Here is a 21,056-nt window from a genome sequence, read left to right as displayed (position 1 = left end):
GCGATCACTAGATCGTGTGTGCTATCCTTTCCCTTCTTGGCAATAAAATTGTAGGAAAAATTACGGAAGTGGGTCCTGTCTCAGTTCTGGTCTTGACAAATATGCTCTATAAACAAAAATAAAGTTGAGTTCAACTTACTTTTGGAGGATGCGCTTCAAGAGTTAGGCTACTTCTTCCTCCGTGGTAAAAAGTGAACGAAAAAAAAACGATCCAAACATTTTCTCAACCGCACCAAGCTTTCTTATTCCACTTTCATTTCAAAAGAAATGGCTCGCCTCTTCTTTACACTTCAGCAGCCATATTGAATGGATGCACGAGATATTAAACAATCAAAATATCAAAGTTCTTAACGCGCTGGAGATACAATATAGTTTATTTACACACGAATTAGGAAGAGGAAGCGGATTTCTTCTTTGGTGTGAATGCTGGGTGACCTCTCACAGCGCCACTACAATCTGGTAGTGGCAGAAAGAAGCACTACAGTAATGTCCTGAACTTGGAAAAAGGTGCACAATACAAAATCTAACTCCCAGCAATGTCCGGATATTTTTTGACATTCCAAAAAAATGTTCGTATCTACCGTTTTACGTAAGTCGAATGGTCGTAAGTAGACCTCGGTTTTCGAACGCCTCTCAGTTCGAACAAATCGGTTCTCGACCCAAAATTTCGAGAAATTCTTGCTTCGCTTTTCGTTCAAAAAATCGGAGCTCGAACGCCGGTACGCTAGGGGTGATGCTGAGCGGCGTACGGGTGTAGATTGCCCCCACCCCTCGTGAAGAACTGTTGTCACGTGAGCGTGCATTCCTTTTTGCTTTCGTTATTAATATCGGTGAACGGAGTGTTTTAACCCCTAATTATGCCTCGGAAGAAGGTCGGTGCAAGCAGCAAAGTTGCTACAGGTGAAAAAAGAAGAGTAGTGCGTACAACTATTGCATTTAAGAAAGAAATAATAGCAAAATATGAAGAAGATGTGCGAGTTTCCCTTCTTTCGAGGGAATAGAGCATGGCTTCTGCAGACCACCACAAAGGTAAGAAATCCTATTCATAAATCTTTTCTTTATCCTTTAACCACTCACCACTTGTTGTGGAAACCCGGGTGCTAAATGACGTGTAAACGACCTGATTTTTTAATTTTTACACGTTCATGTTAGCGTAATCTTTCGTACGGAAGATTACGCTAACGCGAACGTTGATTAGCCTGGGTTAGCTTCATGTTTACGTTCATGGTAAACATTCAGGGTGTTGGAACGGATTAAAACGATTTTACATTACTTTTAATGGGAAAAACGATTTTCCGTGATCGACCAAATCGGTTTTCGAACAGGGTTCTGGAACGGATTATGGTCGAGAACCGAGGTTCCACTGTAGGCTTAAATAGACTCAGTCAACCACTGTTACAGAACTGATGAGCTATTTTCAGAACAGGTCCACGGGTACCTCAACTGTTCTTAGGGGGCCCCTGGTTTAAAGTGATTGTGAGAGTTTGGTAAAGACAATGACAAACCAATTGTTAGCTCTTAGCTAAGTTTCAGATGCATTTTATTCATAAATGTCACTCTCTGCTTGTCTGTACTTGCGATTTTTGGAGAAGTCCCAACTAAATATTATATAAATGAGCCCAGCATTTATCGCCAAATTCTTCAGAATTTAACACAATGATGAGGATACCCACATGCGTTCCACCTCCCACAATCGCTGAGTCCTTTTCTACATTTATCTCTGTTTGGGATTTGGAAAGCAAATGAAAGGAGTTGTTTTGATTGACGGCGACTTAAGCGGGTTGTGTTTACGCCCACCACGGTCCAATCCCCATCACTGTTTTTGTTTTATTTTTTATTAAATACGTTGGCGTGTGCACGTCAGTCAAATCGGTGTCAGACACACCTTTGTGCAAAAGTTAGACAGTACCAGGTATACGCCGCTAAAGTACAGCACATCATGTTTTGAGAATTGGCTGGTAATCTGGGGAGAATTGTTATTTTGGCCGAGCAAGTTCAATTGTTTTTAGGACAAATTATCTACATCGCTTATTATCAGTAGGGTCGCGGGGGTGCTGGAGCCCATCCCAGCCAACTCACTCGCTCACTCACACCTAGGGACAATTTAGACCTGCCATTTAATCCGACATGCATGTTTTTGGGAATGTGGGAGGAAACTGGAGTCCCTCGAGGAAACCCATGCAAGCTCGGGGAGAACATGCAAACTACGCACTGGGAGGCTGTTGTCACTGAAAGTGAACTCTGGACCTCTGCACCATGGGGCTTCACACTGACCACCCATTCACTGTGTCGCCCTGATTCTAATATCCATCCATACATCCATCCATCCATTATCTGCACCGCTTATCCTCAGTAGGGTCGCGGGGGTGCTGGAGCCCATCCCAGCAATCATTGGGCAGTGGGCAGGGGACACCCTGAATTGGTTGCCAGCCAATCGCAGGGCACACAGGGTCAGACAACTCACTCGCTCATTCACACCTAGGGACAATTTGGACCGGCCAATTCACCTGAAATGCAAGTTTTTGGAATGTGGGAGGAAACCGGAGTGCCCGGAGGAAACCCACGCAAGCACGGGGAGAACATACAAACTCCGCACAGGAAGTCTGGAGCTGGATTTGAACCCACGCAGGAGGTTCCCATGACATGAACTGTGCCGCACATGCACTCACCACTGCGCCGCCGTGCTGCCCTGGATTAAGGTGTTTTTGCAAAATCATAGTGGCCAAACAAAATATTGAACTTCAGGAACTTTTACTTTAGGGTGTACTCACTTTTGTTACCAGGGGTTTAGATACTAAGTGCTATAGTATGAGTTTTTTGAGGGGGAATATTAAATTTAAACTGCTATATAAGCTTCACACAGGCTACCTTTAATTGCATCAAAGTTCTTTAGCGTTGTTGTTTTAAACATTATGATGAAATCCCTCCAGAAATGTGAGGGGTGGACTCATTTTTGTGACATACTGTATGGCTCCCAAGCCATTGGTTCCCGACCCCTGCTTTAAGCACCAGTTTTCAGTTGCACTACCCAATACAGCAGGGGTGTCCAATTAATTTTAACTCGGGGGCCACACGATAGAATAAACATTCTGTCGGGGGCTGCACTAGTAGAATAAAGACAAAGAAAAAGAGAGATAAAGAAATAAGAGAAAGAGGGAGGGAAAAGGAGAGAGGGCGGGACAAAGAAAGAAAAAGAGAGAGGGAGGGAGAGAGCGTGAAAAACAAAAGATAAAAAGTCGTGAGAGAGGGGCAAAGAAAGGGAGAGGAAGAATGAAATCCAAAGAGAAATAGAAAGACAGGAGAGAAAAAAGAAAAGAAAGCACAAAGAGTATGAAGAGAGAAAGAGGAAAGAGAGAAAAGGAAAAAAGGATGTTAGAGCAAAAGAGGTTAAAAGACACAGAGAGAGAAAGAGACAAAGAGCAACAAAGGAAGAGAAAAAGAGAGACAGATAGAGTGAAAGAGACTGAGACAGAGTGGGAGAAAAGGGGTGGAAAAGAGAGAGAGAGAGAGAGAGAGAGAGAGAGAGAGAGAGAGAGAGAGAAAGAGAGAGAGAAATAAATGCAAGTACATTGTCTTTGTTCGAGGCACCTGGCTTTGCTAACATCAGGTTGAAATATTTCAACCTGCAGCTTGTTTTTCTCTTGCGGTTCTCTGCTGAGTGTTGTCTCGCGGGCCGGATTCAATCCCTTAGCGGGCCTGATTTGGCCCGCGGGCCGTCTGTTTGACACCTGTGCAATACAGCAACATCTAGTGGTCAAAAAATACACACTGTTTCTTTTAACACTGCCTCGTCTATTTCCAGGAAGCCTAATTGGTCATCATGCCGGGAAGCACTCTGCCTGTCGGCTTTGCAGAACAAACGGTGCGTACACTCGTCATCAACAACAAGGCATCTGTTCACAAAGGTCAGCAGAAACCGTAAGCGCAAACATTAGTGCTGCCTTTGACACCACGGACTATAATATCTTACCACCGTAAATTCCGGACTATAGAGCGCACCTGATTATAAGCCGCACCCACCACATTTTAAGAGGAAAACCCATTTTGTACTTACACAAGCCGCACCTGTATATAAGCCGCATGCGCCCACATTTAAACATGTAACACGAACACAAAATTAACCCAAACCCGACTTCAAGTCCCGCGATTGAAACTAAATGTCCTTCATTAAAGTCCACAGTCCTTAAATCACAGCCAGCAAACTGAACAGAAAATGATACCGGTACTTAAGGTTTGATGCAGTCCTGCAGAGTCCGGGTCCCGTTGAAAGTAATCCAAGGAAAGAAGTGTATGTTTCCAAAGGTAAGGGTGGGAAAAATATATCAGATGAACATATTTACTCTCGCAACTCCTTTTTCTTTAACCAACTTTTTACCCCCTCTTCTTTCCTTGTCTGTCCCTCACCTTTAGTGGTCCCAACTTAAACTCGGCACCCAGCGTTTGTTCCGCCCCTCCTTTTTCATTCACCCGTGCAAAACATATCAGAATAAGTCTCATCTCCCATCTCATCTCATTAGCTGCACCGCTTATCCTGAGTAGGGTCGCGGGGGTGCTGGAGCCCATCCCAGCAATCATCGGGCAGTGGGCAGGGAACACCCTGAACTGGTTGCCAGCCAATCGCAGGGCACACAGGGACAGACAACTCGCTCGCTCATTCACACATAGGGACAATTTGGACCGGCCAATCCACCTGAAATGCATGTCTTTGGAATGTGGGAGGAAACCGGAGCACCCGGAGGAAACCCATGCAAACACAGGGAGAACATACAAACTCTGCACAGGAAGTCTGGTAGCTGGATCTGAACCCACACAGAAGGTTCCCAAGACCTTAGAACTGTGCCGCACACGCGCTAACCACTGCGCTGCCGTGCTGAATAAGTGTCTAAAATAAATACAAATAAATACATTACAAAAATATACAGTTGCAAATACAAATTATACATGGGTTACACATATTTACAAAGAAAGACGGTACACCGAGAGAGTTTTCAAAGCTTTAATAATAATAATACAACTTTTATCCCAAACGGTGCCTTTGACAGGGCAGTTAATGGTAGCAACACTCGAGCGCCGCTGGCGGCCGTTAGAAAAATTACATAAATTGGCCGCATCACTGAATAAGCCGCAGGGTTAAAAGTTGGGGGGAAAAGTAGCGGCTTATAGTCCGGAATTTACGGTAGATCGACTAGAAAAATGGATTGGTCTCTCAGGAATCGTCCTCTCATGGTTCAGATCCTACCTCTCAGATAAGACGCATTGTGTTTAATTTGGTAAAACAACATCTGAGCCCTTTAGTTTTACCTGTGGCGTTCCACAGGGTTCAGTACTTGGCCCCCTTCTTTTCAGCATTCACATTCGGTAATATAATTTGCAAGTATAATATCAGTTCCCATTGCTACACAGATGACACTGAACTGGTTTTTGAGTTTTCCTTTGCCTCATGTAGGTTTTAGTTGGGATGGTTTGATAATAGTCTGTAGTTTGCAATAGTCTGTGATCTGTGCAGCCCTTTGAGACTCCTTGTGATTAAGGGCTATACGAATAAACATGACTTGATTTTATTTTATTGACGTTATGTAACGCTGGAGTTCCCACAGTCAGTTAAACACTTGCCACAGGCCGCCCGGAGACGATTCTCCGGGATGTAAACAAACCAATTTTCCGGAAGGTTTTACACACGGCGGTCAGGGCGTCCCTCAAACGCCTGTCATGGTAGACCTTTTTTAAATCACTTCTAATGTGCGACTCTGGGTTTGTTTGGGTGTGTGTTTTTTTACTTTAGGAGTACAGTTGCCGGGCAACTTTTGTGGATCTCCAGAACATTGCTCATCCTCTGCAGGGGAGAACCCCGACGTCTGATACCCAGTTGCCTTAGCTGAGGTGAGGTGTACTTGTGGGTTGTAGACAGTGTTAGTCGCATTACTATCCATCTATCTACCCTGGTCATATCCCTACGACAGTAAGACAAACACATCCAAAAACAAAGAAAATTAAAAAAGGGAAAAAGTAGCAAAAAACACACACAAAATTTTTCAAAAATAAACAGGACAATCCAGACGGAAAACGAAACTGAAAACCGATATTAAACAACGGGACGGACAGGATTGATATCAAAACAGGATATCGAAATTAAACAGGACAAATTAGACGGGAACGCAACTGGGAACTGATTTTATCAATAAGACGCAGGGTTGGGTAGGGTTACTTTAACTTGATTACTTTCAATTACTTTTGGATTACTCCAATACCAAATATGCTAATAAAAGACAAAAGAAACTAAATATGAATAAAATGACTAAATTTTGTGCAGGCTTGTGGAGTAACGGAATACATGGAACGGCAAAAATGATGTTGGCAAGCTGTTTGGTTTTATTTTCATTTTGTTTCTGTCGCATTTTATGTTAGTTTTGCCAGAGATCAAAGAGATCAAAGCCAGTTTTTTATTCGCATATTTGGTATTGGAGTAATCCAAAAGTAATTGAAAGTAATCAAGTTTAAGTAACCCTACCCAACCCTGATTAAAACTCATCTCATCTCATCTAATTAGCTGCACCGCTTATCCTCAGTAGGGTCGCGGGGGTGCTGGAGCAATCATCGGGCAGTGGGCAGGGGACACCCTGAACTGGTTGCCAGCCAATCGCAGGGCACACAGGGACAGACAACTCGCTCGCTCATTCACACCTAGGGACAATTTGGATGGGCCAATCCATCTGAAATGCATGTCTTTGGAAAGTGGGAGGAAACCGGAGTGCCCGGAAGAAACCCACGCAAACACGGCGAGAACATCCAAACTCTGCACAGGAAGTCCGGCAGCTGGATTTGAACCCACACAGACCTTAGAACTGTGCCGCATACGCGCTAACCACTGCGCCGCCGTGCTGCCATGATTAAAACTGAATGAACATATAGATTTTTATTATATATTTGTCACCGTTTTACAATTTAAACCTCAATAACATAGATCTCTGTTGGGACCCATAGATTTTTGAGCATGCAAGTCCCCGGGACCCATCACTTTTCACAGGTAAAATGAACACTGAACCAGTACAGTTAGCCTAGATGGTAGGGCGTCCGCTCCGAGACTGGGAGGTCGCTGGTTCAAGCCTCGGCTGAGTCATACCTAAGACTTACAACATTGGCATTGAGGGTTGGAATTGGCGGGTTTGGTCACCTAATGACTCCCAACACAGCAGTTAGGTCTAAAATGGCGGCGCCCTGTTTGGCTGCGGCTACATCGGCTCGCTACAGTTTAACTGTAAAAGTTAAGTGTATCGGGGCAGCACGGCGGCGCAGTGGTTAGCGCGTGTGCGGCACAGTTCTGAGGTCATGGGAACCTCCTGCATGGGTTCAAATCCAGCTCCCGGCCTTACTGTGCGGAGTTTGTATGTTCTCCCCGTGCTTGCGTGGGTTTCCTCCGGGCACTCCGGTTTCCTCCCACATTCCAAAGACATGCATTTCAGGTGAATTGTCCCTAGGTGTGACTGAGCGAGTGAGTTGTCTGTCCCAATGTGCCCTGCGACTGGCTGGCAACCAGTTCAGGGTGTCCCCTGCCCACTGCCCGATGATTGCTGGGATGGGCTCCAGCACCCCCGCGACCCTACTGAGGATAAGCGGTGCAGCTAATGAGATGAGATAATAAGTGAAGTGTATTTCGTTCTGTGTGCATGGTTACAATTTCTATGATCCAGTAACTTTTGGCTGTGGACTAATAGAACATTGCTCATGCCCTTTAAGGAGAACCCCAATGTCTGATACTCAGTTCCCCCAGCAGAGGCGAAGTGTATTGGTGGGTTGTAAATGTCGAAACCGTCAAGGGGGTAGAGGGGGCCTAATGTGACCCAGGAGGGGGGCTCGACATGTGCCATACACCGAGTGAGATCTGATTGCTGCTGGTCTGAAGCCGGTGCGTCATTGGCCGCCTCTCTAGCTGCTGGAACACTATTTGCATTTCACGCGTGCTCCGAGTAATGAAGATGCAACAGCATGTCTGGTGACACCAGCTTGTTGTTGGGATGAATTGGTTCGTTTTTAGATTGGATTCTATTTCCAGCAGCCTTTACTAGGCCATAGACCAGGGTTGTCAAACTCATTTTAACTCGGGGGCCACACGATAGATAGAACAAACATTCTGTCGGGGGCCGGACGAGTAGATTAAAGAGAAAGAAAAAGAGGGATAAAGACATAAGAGAAAGGGGAAGGGAAAGGAGAGAGGGCGGGACAAAGAAAGAAAAAGAGAGAGAGGGAGAAACAAAAGATAAAAAGTGAGAGAGAGGGAAAAGAAAGGGAGAGAAAGAAAGAAATCCAAAGAGAAATAGAAAGACAGAAGGAGAGAAAAGAGAAAAGAAAGTGCGAAGGGTATGAAGAGAGAGAGAGAAAAGAGAGAAGAGGAAAAAAAGAAAGTTAGAGCAAAAGAGGTTAAAAGACACAGAGAGAGAAAGAGACAAAGAGCAACAAAGAAGGAGAATAAGAGAGACACAGAGAGTGAAAGAGACAAAGTGGGAGAAAAGGGGTGGAAAAGAAAGAGAGAGAAAGAGAGAGAGTGAGAGAGAGAGAGAGAGAGAGAGAGAGAGAGAGAGAGAGAGAGAGAGAGAGAGAGAGAGAGAGAGAGAGAGAGAGAGAGAGAGAGAGAGAGAGAGAGAGAGAGAGGAGTAAATACAAGTACAGTGTCTTTGTGAGAGGCACCTGGCTTTGGCAACACCACGTTGACATATTTCAACCAGCAGCTTGTTTTTCTCTTGCGCTTCTCTGAGTGTCGTCTCGCGGGCCGGATTCAATTCCTTATCGGGCCTGATTTGGCCCGCAGGCCGCCTGTTTGACACCTGTGCCATAGACGGATGCAACAGAAGGTCAGTGTAAACCAGGGGTGTCCAACTCATTTTAACTCGGGGGCCACAAGGTCGAAAAACGGGGGCCGGACTAGTAGATTAAAGAGAAAGAAAAAGAGAGATAAAGAAATAAGAGAAAGAAGGGAAAAGGAGGGAGGGCGGGACAAAGAAAGAAAAAGAGAGACAGGGAGAGAGAGGGAGAAACAAAAGATAAAAAGTGGCGAGAGAGGGGGAAAAGAAAGGGAGAGGAAGAAAGAAATCCAGAAAGAAATAGAAAGACAGAAGGAGAGAAAAGAGAAAAGAAAGCGCGAAGGGTATGAAGAGAGAGAGAAAAGAGAGAAAAGGAAAAAAGGAAGTTAGAGCAAAAGAGGTTATAAGACAGAGAGAAAGAGACAAAGAGCAACAAAGAAAGAGAAAAAGAGAGACACAGAGAGTGAAAGAGACAGAGACAGAGTGGGAGAAAAGGGGTGGAAGAGAGAGAGGGGGGGGGGGGAGTAAATACAAGTACAGTTTCTTTGTGAGAGGCACCTGGCTTTGGCAACATCAAGTTGACATATTTCAACCTGCAGCTTGTTTTTCTCTTGAGCTTCTCTGAGTGTCGTCTCGCTGGCTGGATTCAAATCCTTATCGGGCCTGATTTGGCCCGCGGGCCGCCTGTTTGACACCTGTGCCATAGACGGATCCAACAGAAGGTCAGTGTAAACTAAAAAGCGATTCATGCATTTAAATAAAATAGTTTAACTGTTATTGGGATGTTACCTTCAAAATAAAATGATTGCATTCTGATTGCCAGTGTTTTTTGACTATGTTTAGAGTAAACTATGTTTTGCTTTCTCCCTCTGTATTGTTTTTATTTTCTTTTTGTGTCTAATCAGCCAATAACCACTTTTGCCACAATTTTAATTGGCAAACCGAAATAGGAGGATATTTGTGAAATCAAAACAAGACTTCAGACTTTGTACTCTCAATGTCAGGCATACATTTGGAATTCTGTCCTGCAGCCAGCTGCTCAGCACGGCAAAGCAACAAAAAGTCAGCATCATTAATTACAGAATTTACAGTATACCACTGCTGTGTTGAAGAGACTCGCCCTCCAGACACAATCTGTGCAAGCGTCCTTCAACCATCCTCTTACTCAGTACCACTTGGAACTTATATTATCCTGTATTATATCCAGGGTTAGGTAGGGTTACTTTAACTTGATTACTTTTTGGATTACTCCAATACCTCATCTCATCTCATTAGCTTATCCTCATTAGGGTCGCGGGGAGCTGGAGCCCATCCCAGCCATCTCCGGGCAGTGGGCAGGGGACACCCTGAACTGGTTGCCAGCCAATCGCAGGGCACACGGGGACAGACAACTCACTCGCTCATTCACACGTAGGGACCATTTTGGACCGACCAATTCACCTGAAATGCATGTTTTTGTTATGTGGGAGGAAACCGGAGTGCCCGGAGGAAACCCACGCAAGCACGGGGAGAACATACAAACTCTGCACAGGAAGTCTGGAGCTGGATTTGAACCCACGCAGGAGGTTCCCATGACATGAACTTTGCCGCACAAGCGCTAACCACTGCGCCACTTATATTATCCTGAATTGTATCCAGGGTTGGGTAGGGTTACTTTAACTGGATTACTTTCAATTACTTTTGGATTACTCCAATACCAAATATGCTAATAAAAGACAAAATAAAGTAAATATGAAGTACCGGAATACATGGAACGGCAAAAATGATGTTGACAAGCTGTTTGGATTTATTTTCATTTTTTTTCTGTCGCATTTTATGTTCGTTTTGCCGGAGATCAAAGAGATCAAAGCCAGGAAAGAAAACTTACCATGTGTTGTGAGTCATCATTTTATTCATATTTAATTTATTTTGTCTTTTATTAGCTTATTTGGTATTGGAGTAATTGAAAGTAATCAAGTTAAAGTAACCCTATTGGAGTAATCCAAAAGTAATTGAAAGTAATCCAGTTAAAGTAACCCTATCCAACCCTTATTGGATAATTTGCTAATAAAAGACAAAAGAAACTAAATATGAATAAAATTATGACTCACAAGACTTGGTAAGCTTTCTCTCCTGGCTTTGATCTCTTTGATCTCCGGCAAAACTAACATAAAATGTGACAGAAACAAAATGAAAATAAATCCATGTATTCTGTTACTCCCCAAGCCTGCACAAAATGTAGTCATTTTATTCATATTTAGTTTCTTTTGTCTTTTATTAACATATTTGGAATTGGAGTAATCCAAAAGTCATTGAAATTAATCCAGTTAAAGTAACCCTACCCAACCCTGATTATAGCCGTGTGACAGTTAAGAACGTTAACCCTGTTAATTATTGTTTCATGGACAGCACACAGTGCTGGAACTCCATTCAAGGATTGTATCCATTCCAATTGTTTCTTATTGCAATCGGTTTTATTTGCCAACTCTTAACAAAACCCAGCGCTGGAAGTACTTCCTGAAAACGATTGTGTTCACAACCACTGCAGATTTGTTGTTGTGGCTGCAAAGCTCATAACAAGGTCACCCAAATATTAAAAGAAGGCTCCATTCTCCGCTGCCATTCGCTTGCATAATAACACATGAGGAGTAAATAACTCTCGGACAGTGTTAAAGAAAATGAGCAGCTGGCCCTGGAGTGGCTATCGGACATATTACCGTATTTTCCGCACTATATGGCACACCCCCAAAAACAGTCTTTTGTGTCACAAGCCAGGAACGGAGACAGGACCCAATAGCGTTAGTTTTACTCAGTTTTTATTAAGAAAGAAAGCAGTGCTTGCATCCACGATCCGATGAGCGTCGGTCACGAGTAGCAGATGGCAGGAACGCGGAAGTGGCACTTCCGTGTCGAGCTGGGGTAGTCGTTGACCGCGAGAAAACAGGTCGATGGCCGGGACGGGGGAGCAAAACAGAAACGGGTCCAGAAAAGAGGTCGGCAACGGGTATCAGGCAGGAAAAAGGGCAAAACAGGTCGATGGCCGGGACGGGGGAGCAAAACAGAAACGGGTCCAGAAAAATGTCAGCAACAGGTATCAGGCAGGAAAACAGGGTAGGATAATGTCAGAGAGTACAAAAGCTTGCCTAGCTGAGAGCATAGGTTCGCAGATGGTCTGACAGCTTCCTCGTGGAAGACGGGGGTTTAAAAGGAGACAGGGAGTATATATATGTATATGAGGCTCAATGAACTTTAAGGCCCATGGAATTATAACTAGGGGTTTGCACTGCACAAATACAGAATATGTCAATATTAGTGCATAAATTGATCAGTTGGATTAAATCATAGGTATCAAGCGGGGGGTTTTGGGGTTTTTAAGGGTTATTGATCTATCTTCGTTATTCATTATCCATTATCCGTTATCGGTCAGTTCATTATATGCTACAAAGCCTAGGAGCCGGGACACTTACTCTCAGCCAAAAGGCTAAGCTAAGGTCCTAGCCCTAAAGCCTTGTTGCGATCATTGCGAATGCACCGTTCCCGGAGGTACTGCAATACCGGGCCGATGCGAGGAGTGGACAGAGCAAGCTCTTATTCCATCTCCGGATTGCAAAAATCAAACACGTGCTGACACTCCTAGCGTCTCACGAATGGCTAAAAGGCCAAGCGAAGGACCCAGCATCAAAGAGGCCAAGCTGAGGACCTAGCATCAAACTTCTGTCCGTGAAGCAGATGTCAAGCGGGGGTTTGGGGTTTTTAAGGGTTATTGTTCTATCTTCGTTATTCATTATCCATTATCCGTTATCGGTCAGTTCATAATACGCTACAAAGCCAAGGAGCCGGGACTCTTACTCTCAGCCAAAAGGCCAAGCTAAGGTCCTAGTCCTAAAGCCTTGCTGCGATCATTGCGAATGCACCGTTCCCCGAGGTACTGCAATACCGGGCCGATGCGTGCAGTGCGTTGATCATGGTAAAAGGCCAAGTTAAGGACCTAGCATCTGCAAGAATGGATTGTTTTTTTAAAACAGATGTCAAGCGAGAAGGGGGGTTTTTAAGGGTTATTGATCTATCTTCGTTATTCATTATCCATTATCCGTTATCGGTCAGTTCATTATATGCTACAAAGCCTAGGAGCCGGGACACTTACTCTCAGCCAAAAGGCTAAGCTAAGGTCCTAGCCCAAAAGCCTTGTTGCGAGAAACGAGAACCGATTTCATATCTATTAGTCTACTACAGATGCAGAACCAAATCCATTAGGTCTTATCCCATCATCACTCCGTTTAGTAATGGTGTCGAATTATTAATGGTATTATTGGGCCGGGCCGCGAGAATATTGCCAGACATTAAACCATCCCTGTGCTATGGCCGACTCGCATAGTCCCATGAAGCGCATGCGATTCGGAGAAATTCTGAACTCAATGACAAGGGCATTGTGGGAAATAATTTGGTTGTTCTGAACTGAATGAAGACAACGCCGTTGTGGGCAGTAATTAGGTCGTCCTGGAATATATAAATAAACGCATAGCCGTACCTCTTCAAATCTTTCGTCACTTACAATGCTTAGTCTGAGCAGAGAAAAAGTGAAACAACATTCTCTCTACTCTAACAGATCTGTTACCGTGGCTAAAGATAGAGTGATAATGAAATGAGGCCCGCTGCCTTTTCATGCTTTGTCTATATCCCTAGTGGTCAAGTCGATATGGCTCAGCGCTCTTCTCGCAATCTCTACTTGATTCCCATATTCAATAATAAACAAGCATCCATGTCCCCAGCAGTTAAGTGGTCATGTATTAGGGCCCTTGCCATTGTTTTCCCCATTGTTCGAACTGCTGCTTGAAATCCTTAAAAACGCTTGAATTTTAATGTTGTCTTTTCAAGGATTGAGAACTGTTTGAAATTTGGGTGATGTGCTTGTAAATTCTAGAAATTGTTACCAGTTTTGACAACAGGTCTACTTGATGATCCAGACACTGCACTCTGGTGGCTTCGTTTTGCATTTCCCTTGTGATTGACTGCAGCTGGCATGAGTTTGTTCGGTATAATCCCATAACGCATCATCACCCCCTACGGGTATTACACAGAAGACAGGTGAATGCTAGACCTTGACAGGGCATTATGAAACTTGTGTTAGTGCATATATTACACATCAATTATAGACATGCTAATAAATACATAGCATTTCCCAATGGTAAATTGTCGGAACAACTTCCTGCGCTGAAAATGTGAGCTACAAATTAGTCATTTTACCTGAATCCGATATAGAGATTTGTCTAAACAGATATACTTGTGTCAAGAACCGGAACAGGAGGAGAACCCAAATGCGTGACGTTTCTCACACGAGCTTTTATTATACGGGAAATGGCGCAGTCATGCACGTTCGCACGGAACGCCAGCGATTCGGCGAACGCTAGGCGAAAGAAGAAAGACGGAAGTCTGGCGTGGAACAATAGAAAGCAAGAGACCAACGAGATCGATACCAGTTACATGAGCCGATACCGGACAGATGATGTTGATACTGGACAGAATGGGATTGAAAAGATTGATAACAGACATAGGAGACTGGAGACAGATATCAGACAGGACGAGGATGACAGGCACGATACCAGACACTGGAGACCGGACACTGAAATCAAAACAGGACAAAACAGACGGGATCGAAACCGGACAGGATACACAAACGGGAAACCGGAATGAATCAAAACCCATGTCTAGCCGGTGCAGAGGTTCACTGACGGACTGACAAAGAGTGAGTGAGAGTACTGAGCTTATATTTGGCTCTGCAAAGTACATGATTCACACCTGATTTTTTTTATTTTAATGGCACTGGATAAATTGGAAAATTATCTTTGAAAGTCCTTAAAAAGTGCTTGCAAAAGGTATACGAACCTGATTCAATCCAGATTACCAACATTGTTATCCAATTGTGGTCAGCGATAATTTCATCGATTGATTCATAATTGCAGGCAGCACGGCGGCGCAGTGGTTAGCGCATGTGCGGCACAGTTCAAGTCATGGGAACCTCCTGCGTGGGTTCAAATCCAGCTCCAGACTTCCTGTTCGGAGTTTGTATGTTCTCCCCGTGCTTGCGTGGGTTTCCTCCGGGCACTCCGGTTTCCTCCCACATTCCAAAGGTGGATTGGCCGGTCCAAATTGTCCCTAGGTGTGAATGAGCGAGTGAGTTGTCTGTCCCTGTGTGCCCTGCGATTGGCTGGCAACCAGTTCAGGGTGTCCCCTGCCCACTGCCCGATGATTGCTGGGATGGGCTCCAGCACCCCCGCGACCCTACTGAGGATAAGCGGTGTAGCTAATGAGATGAGATGAGATGAGATTCATAATTGCAAATATAGTAACGCATACCCAATTCCGTAAAAGCCGCACGTTCCAAATTCTAGTAAATTTTGGGGTACGCCATATAGTCCGAAAAATACGGTAATATCTTGATTGGCTACCAGGGCCAGTATTTTTTTACTCACAGGTTTTTTTGTGTCTTTTTCCCGTCACTAGTGTGTAATATCTCCCTGATTAACACCCTTCGGTGTGAGGGATCCTGTGTCAGAGGTGCAGAGCAAGTGTGTGCCTGCCCAGCTAAGCCTAAGGGTACATTGACACACACACACTCCTCCATGTACATACATGCACAGACAATACTGCCTTCTGTCTCCCTCCCACCCCGGCAGCCACGCTGCACCAGCTGACCCCGGCCGGGGCTCCAAAATCGCCCCGGGGAAGTCTGCACCGGCCGGGACACACCACAAGGCCTGGGCTTTATCGGCACCATCTGCAACAATGTTTTCGCCGGTCTCCATCGTCTGGGGACGCGGCCGGAGCGCAGACCGCGAGATGAAGCTGATAAGAGAGTAATAATTCTTTACTACCTGACAAAATGTCAGCGGAGGACCGGCGTGCCTCGACGGGCTGGAGTTTGCAGCCAAATACACACTTCTGGGGAAAAGGGTTCTCACACTTGACAGGCTGTTTTTGTAGATTAGCGCATTAGACCACTATGTCACAGGGGAGGATTTGTTTTGTTACGACATCGCTGTAAGATCCGAGAACATGGTGGAAAGCTATTCTCATGAGTTAGAATGGAAATTAACAGATTGCACCAGAAGTGGTGGAACTTCAGAATTGTTATCGGAAATGATAGGAACATTTTACACAACTGAAGTCCAAAATCAAGAGCCTTCAGCTGGTACAAAATGCTGCGGCGAGGCTTTTAACTAAGACAAGAAAGTCACATGACCCCGATTTTAGCTAACCTGCATTGGCTCCCTGTTAGCTTAAGATGTGATTTTAAGGTTCTGTTGGTATAATACAAAATCATGCATGGACTTGCTCCCTCATATCTTCCAGATTTAATTTCCCCGTATGTTCCGGTCCGGAGCCTTCGCTCTGAAAATGCTGGTCTACTAGTGATCCCAAGAGCCAAGAAGACATCCGCAGGTTCCAGAGCGTTCTCCATTCGGACCCTTTGGGAATCGATCTGAAACCTCAGTGGAAATGTTTAAATCTCAGCTTAAAACACACTTCTATTCTATAGCATATGTCGTGATTGCTTAAGTGAAGTCACCTGGGGCAATCGTTTGGCGCACTGGAGCGCACTTCCTGATTGGCTTACGTTCTCCTCTTAAGCGGTCTGCGTCCAGAGATGGACGTCGGATCATACTTTTTGTATCCCTGTGTGTTTCTCCAGACTACAAAGTACCTACGACCCCTCTTGCCTGATTCATGCCTGCCTCCCGTTTTTGACCTGTTTCCATCCCACGTTTTTCGACCTGCTCTCCAGACCTGGCCATCGACTTACCTGCTAAGCTGTACCTTCCACTTGTCACGGAGCTGCCAAAGAGGTTGATGACCGACAAGCGCCGGCGTCACAAGCCAGCTCCAACAACTCTTTCCAATAAAAACTCCTTTGAAACAAACGCTTTTGGATCCGAGAGTCCGTTCTGGTTCATGGCAGCATATGAATAACCTATATTTTATTTTGACAATATCTGTGTATTATTTGCCCTCATGTAGGTTTTAGATCAGTTGATGGTGTCATAATAGTCTGCGGTTTGCAATGGCCTGTGGTCTGTGCATCCCTTTGAGAATCTTTGTGATTAAGGGCTATACAAACAAACATGACTTGACTTGACTTGACCCTGGTCAGATGATGTAAAACCTACAAATCTGTTTAAAAATCCAATTCAAATAGAGGTAACTACGGTAGATACAAAAAAAAATAGTCCATGGTTGCATCATTTTTTTGAACAGAGTCCAATTTTGATTCTTTAATTCAAGGCCCAATGGCCATTGGGAAGGTTTTATACATTACCTGATCTTTATAGATTATTGTTTCATACACCAGGAATCAGCAGCAAGGCGGCTGAGTGGTTTGCGCGTTCGTTAAGAGGTCATGGGATCAAAACTTCCTTTGTGGAGTTTGCATGTTCTCCCCTTGCTTCCGTGGGTTTTCTCCGGGCACTACGGTTTCCTCCCACATTCCAAAAACATGCATGTTGGGTTAATTGGCTGGTCGAAATTATCCCTAGGTTTGAGTGAGTTGTCGTCTCTGTGTGCCCTGCGACTGGTTAGCAACCAGTTCAGGGTGTTCCCTGCCCACTGCTCGAAGACGGCTGGGATGGGCTCCGGCACCCCGTGACCCTCCTGAAAATAAGCGGTACAGTTAACAGATGGATACACCAGGAATTGTTGTTGTTTTTTTTCTTGGAAGTCAGTTTTTATTTTGATAAAATAGAAACTATAGCCTAGTGGTCCCCGAATGATAGCGACCAGATAAAATTAGAAAATTTAAAATGTTAAAAATTAGAAAATTAAAAATTAATGCACGTAATCCACTGAAAAAAATAATTATTTTAACTGGTGAGAGCATGTTTAGGATCTGTCTTGCCATTTCTTTAGAGGTTGTTAGCTGCGACTAGCACATATTAGCGACTAGCTTAGCTTAGACATCACAGCTGTCAGTAGCTGTATTGGCATTAGTATCTAGCATTACCAACTAGCTTTACATTACTCAATTAAAACATCATGTATTGCATAGAAATCATTTTTGACTGTTTTAGAATTATTGTTTTTCTTTGTTTTTTGGCTAAACTGAGCACATACTTGGCTTTAACGGTCAGATGTTAACTTTATTGGGGTGGCAGTAGCTCAGAAGGTAGAGCGCTCGTCTTGGGATCACGGGATCCCAGTTCGAATCCCGGCTCGTCCGTGTTACATGTCGAAGTGTCCTTGGGTAAGACACTGAACCCTTAATACCCCCAATAAGCAGGGGAGCGCCTTACATGGCTGCAAGGCCGCTATTGGGAAATGTGAAGCACATTGTAAAGCGCTTTGGGAAGTCATTGACTTGAAAAGGGCTAAATAAATGCAGATCATTTCATTTTAGTATTACCTAGCGTTGCTTTAGGGATCACTAGCTGCGACAAGCAACTCACACAATCAATTAGTCTGGTCCTCAGCTTATCGTGAAATTTCGGATTCGGCCTCTCCGTCTATTTGACTTTGACACCCCTGTTTTAGATGCTTGAATCTAAACCAATTAAGCGTGTTTTGCATATTTTGAAAGGTCAAACAAATGTTTATCGCAGTTTTGAGACACTTTGAAGTTGTTTTATCCAGGCGGTTGGTGGTACAAGCACCTTAATAAGCCTTTTGGTTTCGGACAAACGACACGTACGCGCTTTGAAGAAAGATTCTTGCAGGCTTTACTACAATTTCAGGAACGCAGTTGTTTCGGTAGGGAGGGAAAAGCCTTGATTTTAAACGCGTTCTTATATAAAAGTAAAAAAAACATTCTGAAATGTACTTCAACAAAGAACAGTAAGTCCAAATGAGTTTTTTACAATACATATTTTGATAAAATGAAATGATCTTCATTTATATAGCGCTTTTCAAGTCAATGACTTCCCAAAGCGCTTTACAATGTGCTCCACCTTTCCCAATAGCGGCCTTGCAGCCATGTAAGGCGCTAACCTGCTTATTGGGGGTATTAGGGGTTCAGTGTCTTACCCAAGGACACTTCGACATGTAACACGGACGAGCCGGGATTCGAACTGGGATCCTTTGATCCCAAGACAAGTGCTCTACCTCCTGAGCTACTGCCGCCCCTTGATAACCTAATTAGCAAAGGAGGACAAAAATAGACAAGTAATGTAAGGCCTGCTGAAATGCAGTGCAAGAAAACAACATAAAAACCTTCCTTTAAAAAAATATGGGAAAAAATGTGAGTCGTACCATTTAAAATAAAATGTTTGAATCAATGGTTCCCAAACTTTTGCTGGCTAGCGCCCCCTTTGGCTCCCCCAGTGTATTACTGGGACTATGTTTACGGAATCCGCCATGACACTCAATGAGCTTACACGGTGGGTGTGGCATAGTGTGGTGCTTGCAAACTTTGAATCACGTTTATTGGCTTGTGCCATTATTAAAACTTGCCTCTGATTGGACGGTGCTTTTAAAACTCGAACAGTAAAATTTGTGGTTTGCCAAAACTCCATCACTCACTACAAAACCTTTAAAAAAAAAAAACAGTACTTTGCGATTTCACAACCGAACTACGTTCAAACTTTGACTTCAGACTGCTGCCCCCTGACGCCCCCCTAACGCCCTCCTACCGCCTTCTTCTTCCTCACCGCCCCCCATATCTTCCCACCGGGGGGGCGGTACCGCCCACTTTGTGAACCACTGGTCTAAATGGACAGTGTGAATTATTTGACCACTAGGTGTTGCAATATAGTGTTGTACAACCGGAATGAGTGCTAAAAAGCACAAGGGAGAAACTCAAAGTGACCAAAACGCATTCTTTTACTTTTTTATTTTCTTCACCCAGCTGTTTTAAGAATTCTGGGTATAAGTAGCAGCAAGATGGCGGACAGTTATGTCAGCTCCGTTGAGGTGATGCTCGTGTTATGTAAAATAAATGCTATTTTCTCAACCTAAGATTTTTTTAAAAAAACACACACATCTTTATGATCGTTCGTGTATTTTTATTTGTTATTCAAAGAAATATTGTTACTTTTTTAATGAATGAAGTTTTTGACTACAGCGACAATTAACGGATACCTGATTGTGCTCTTCATTCCTTTGACTATTTGATCCGAACTCTCACATGGCCTCCTCTAACAAAGTGATGCAACTAGGACAACCCGGTTTTACGAACTCCCTGAGACGGAATAGCAAAACTTTGTCCTATTTTACTATTTTAATTTTCTCAAAAAAATGTTCCAAGGTTTATAACACTCTTACATTCAATAGGTTATGAATGATGTTGACCTCGGGAAGCTGTGAACTAGACATTCTGTTATTCCCTATATTTCATGTTTCATGATATCTGTGTAATTTGTGTACAGCCCTTTGAGACTTCTTGTGATTAAGGGCTGTACAAATAAACATGAATTGTTTTTTTTTGCTTTTACTAGATCAAAGGAACTTGCTATGTTCTGTCGGTTCGTACATCTGTACACTTTATGCATTCAACCACCGCGTTTTTAGATTTAAAAAAAAAAGAAAATCTTAATTCAAGAGGAGTAACTTAGTCAACGGCTGTTTTATCTTGAAGCAAGACTAAGACGTTCTAATCTTCAAATTAGTTTCACGTTTTGGTAAAAGTTTGCCACTTCTGGTTTTAAACAACAACATTTCATGTTTATTTGTACAGCCCTTAATCACAAAGTCTCAAAGGGCTGGACTATTGCAAAATACAGACTATTATTACACCATCCCCTGATCAAAAACCGACACGAGGGCAAGGAAAAACTCAAAAACCTCAACATGAGGAAAATGAAGAAACCTTGAGAAAGGACTACACATGAGTTAATCCCTATTCCAGGATGACTAGGCTGCCATGGATGTTGTAATAACAATTATTACATGGATATCACCAACAGGAAATATAGGTCATTCATAAGGTACAGAATAGAAGTGTGTTTTAAGCCTAGATTTAAAAATTTCCACTGAGGCTGCAGATCAAATCTCAGGGGCAGAGAATTCCACAACACCGAGGCCCGAATGGAGAACGCTCTCGAACCTGCGGTTCTCTTCTTGGCTCTTAGGATCACCAGTGAACCAGCATTTCCAATCTGAAAGATACGAGGGAGCAAGTCCATGCATGATTTTGCTTTTTAATCTTCCATAGAAAGATTTCTTTTTTTTGTGTAAAAAAGATAAAGCTTTTTTAATGTTCAATGGTTGTCATGTGTGTTGCTGTACTTTATATTACCATTTGACAGTGTTTTTAGTGATCAGCAACATGTGTTTAATAGCTTTTTGGGAGGCCTAGAA

At 43.7% G+C, this 21,056-nt stretch overlaps 1 pseudogene; it reads right to left on the bottom strand.

Moving 5' to 3' along the window:
- Positions 1–12,295: 12,295 nt before the first annotated feature.
- LOC148372872 (U2 spliceosomal RNA) lies at positions 12,296–12,442 on the bottom strand (annotated as a pseudogene).
- Positions 12,443–21,056: the final 8,614 nt, after the last annotated feature.

The sequence above is a fragment of the Urocampus carinirostris genome, chromosome 2 (assembly GCF_059441175.1).
Source record: "Urocampus carinirostris isolate Australia breed hairy pipefish chromosome 2, RoL_Ucar_1.0, whole genome shotgun sequence".
Lineage (NCBI taxonomy): Eukaryota > Metazoa > Chordata > Actinopteri > Syngnathiformes > Syngnathidae > Urocampus > Urocampus carinirostris.
This window is presented reverse-complemented; position numbering and strand designations above follow the sequence as displayed.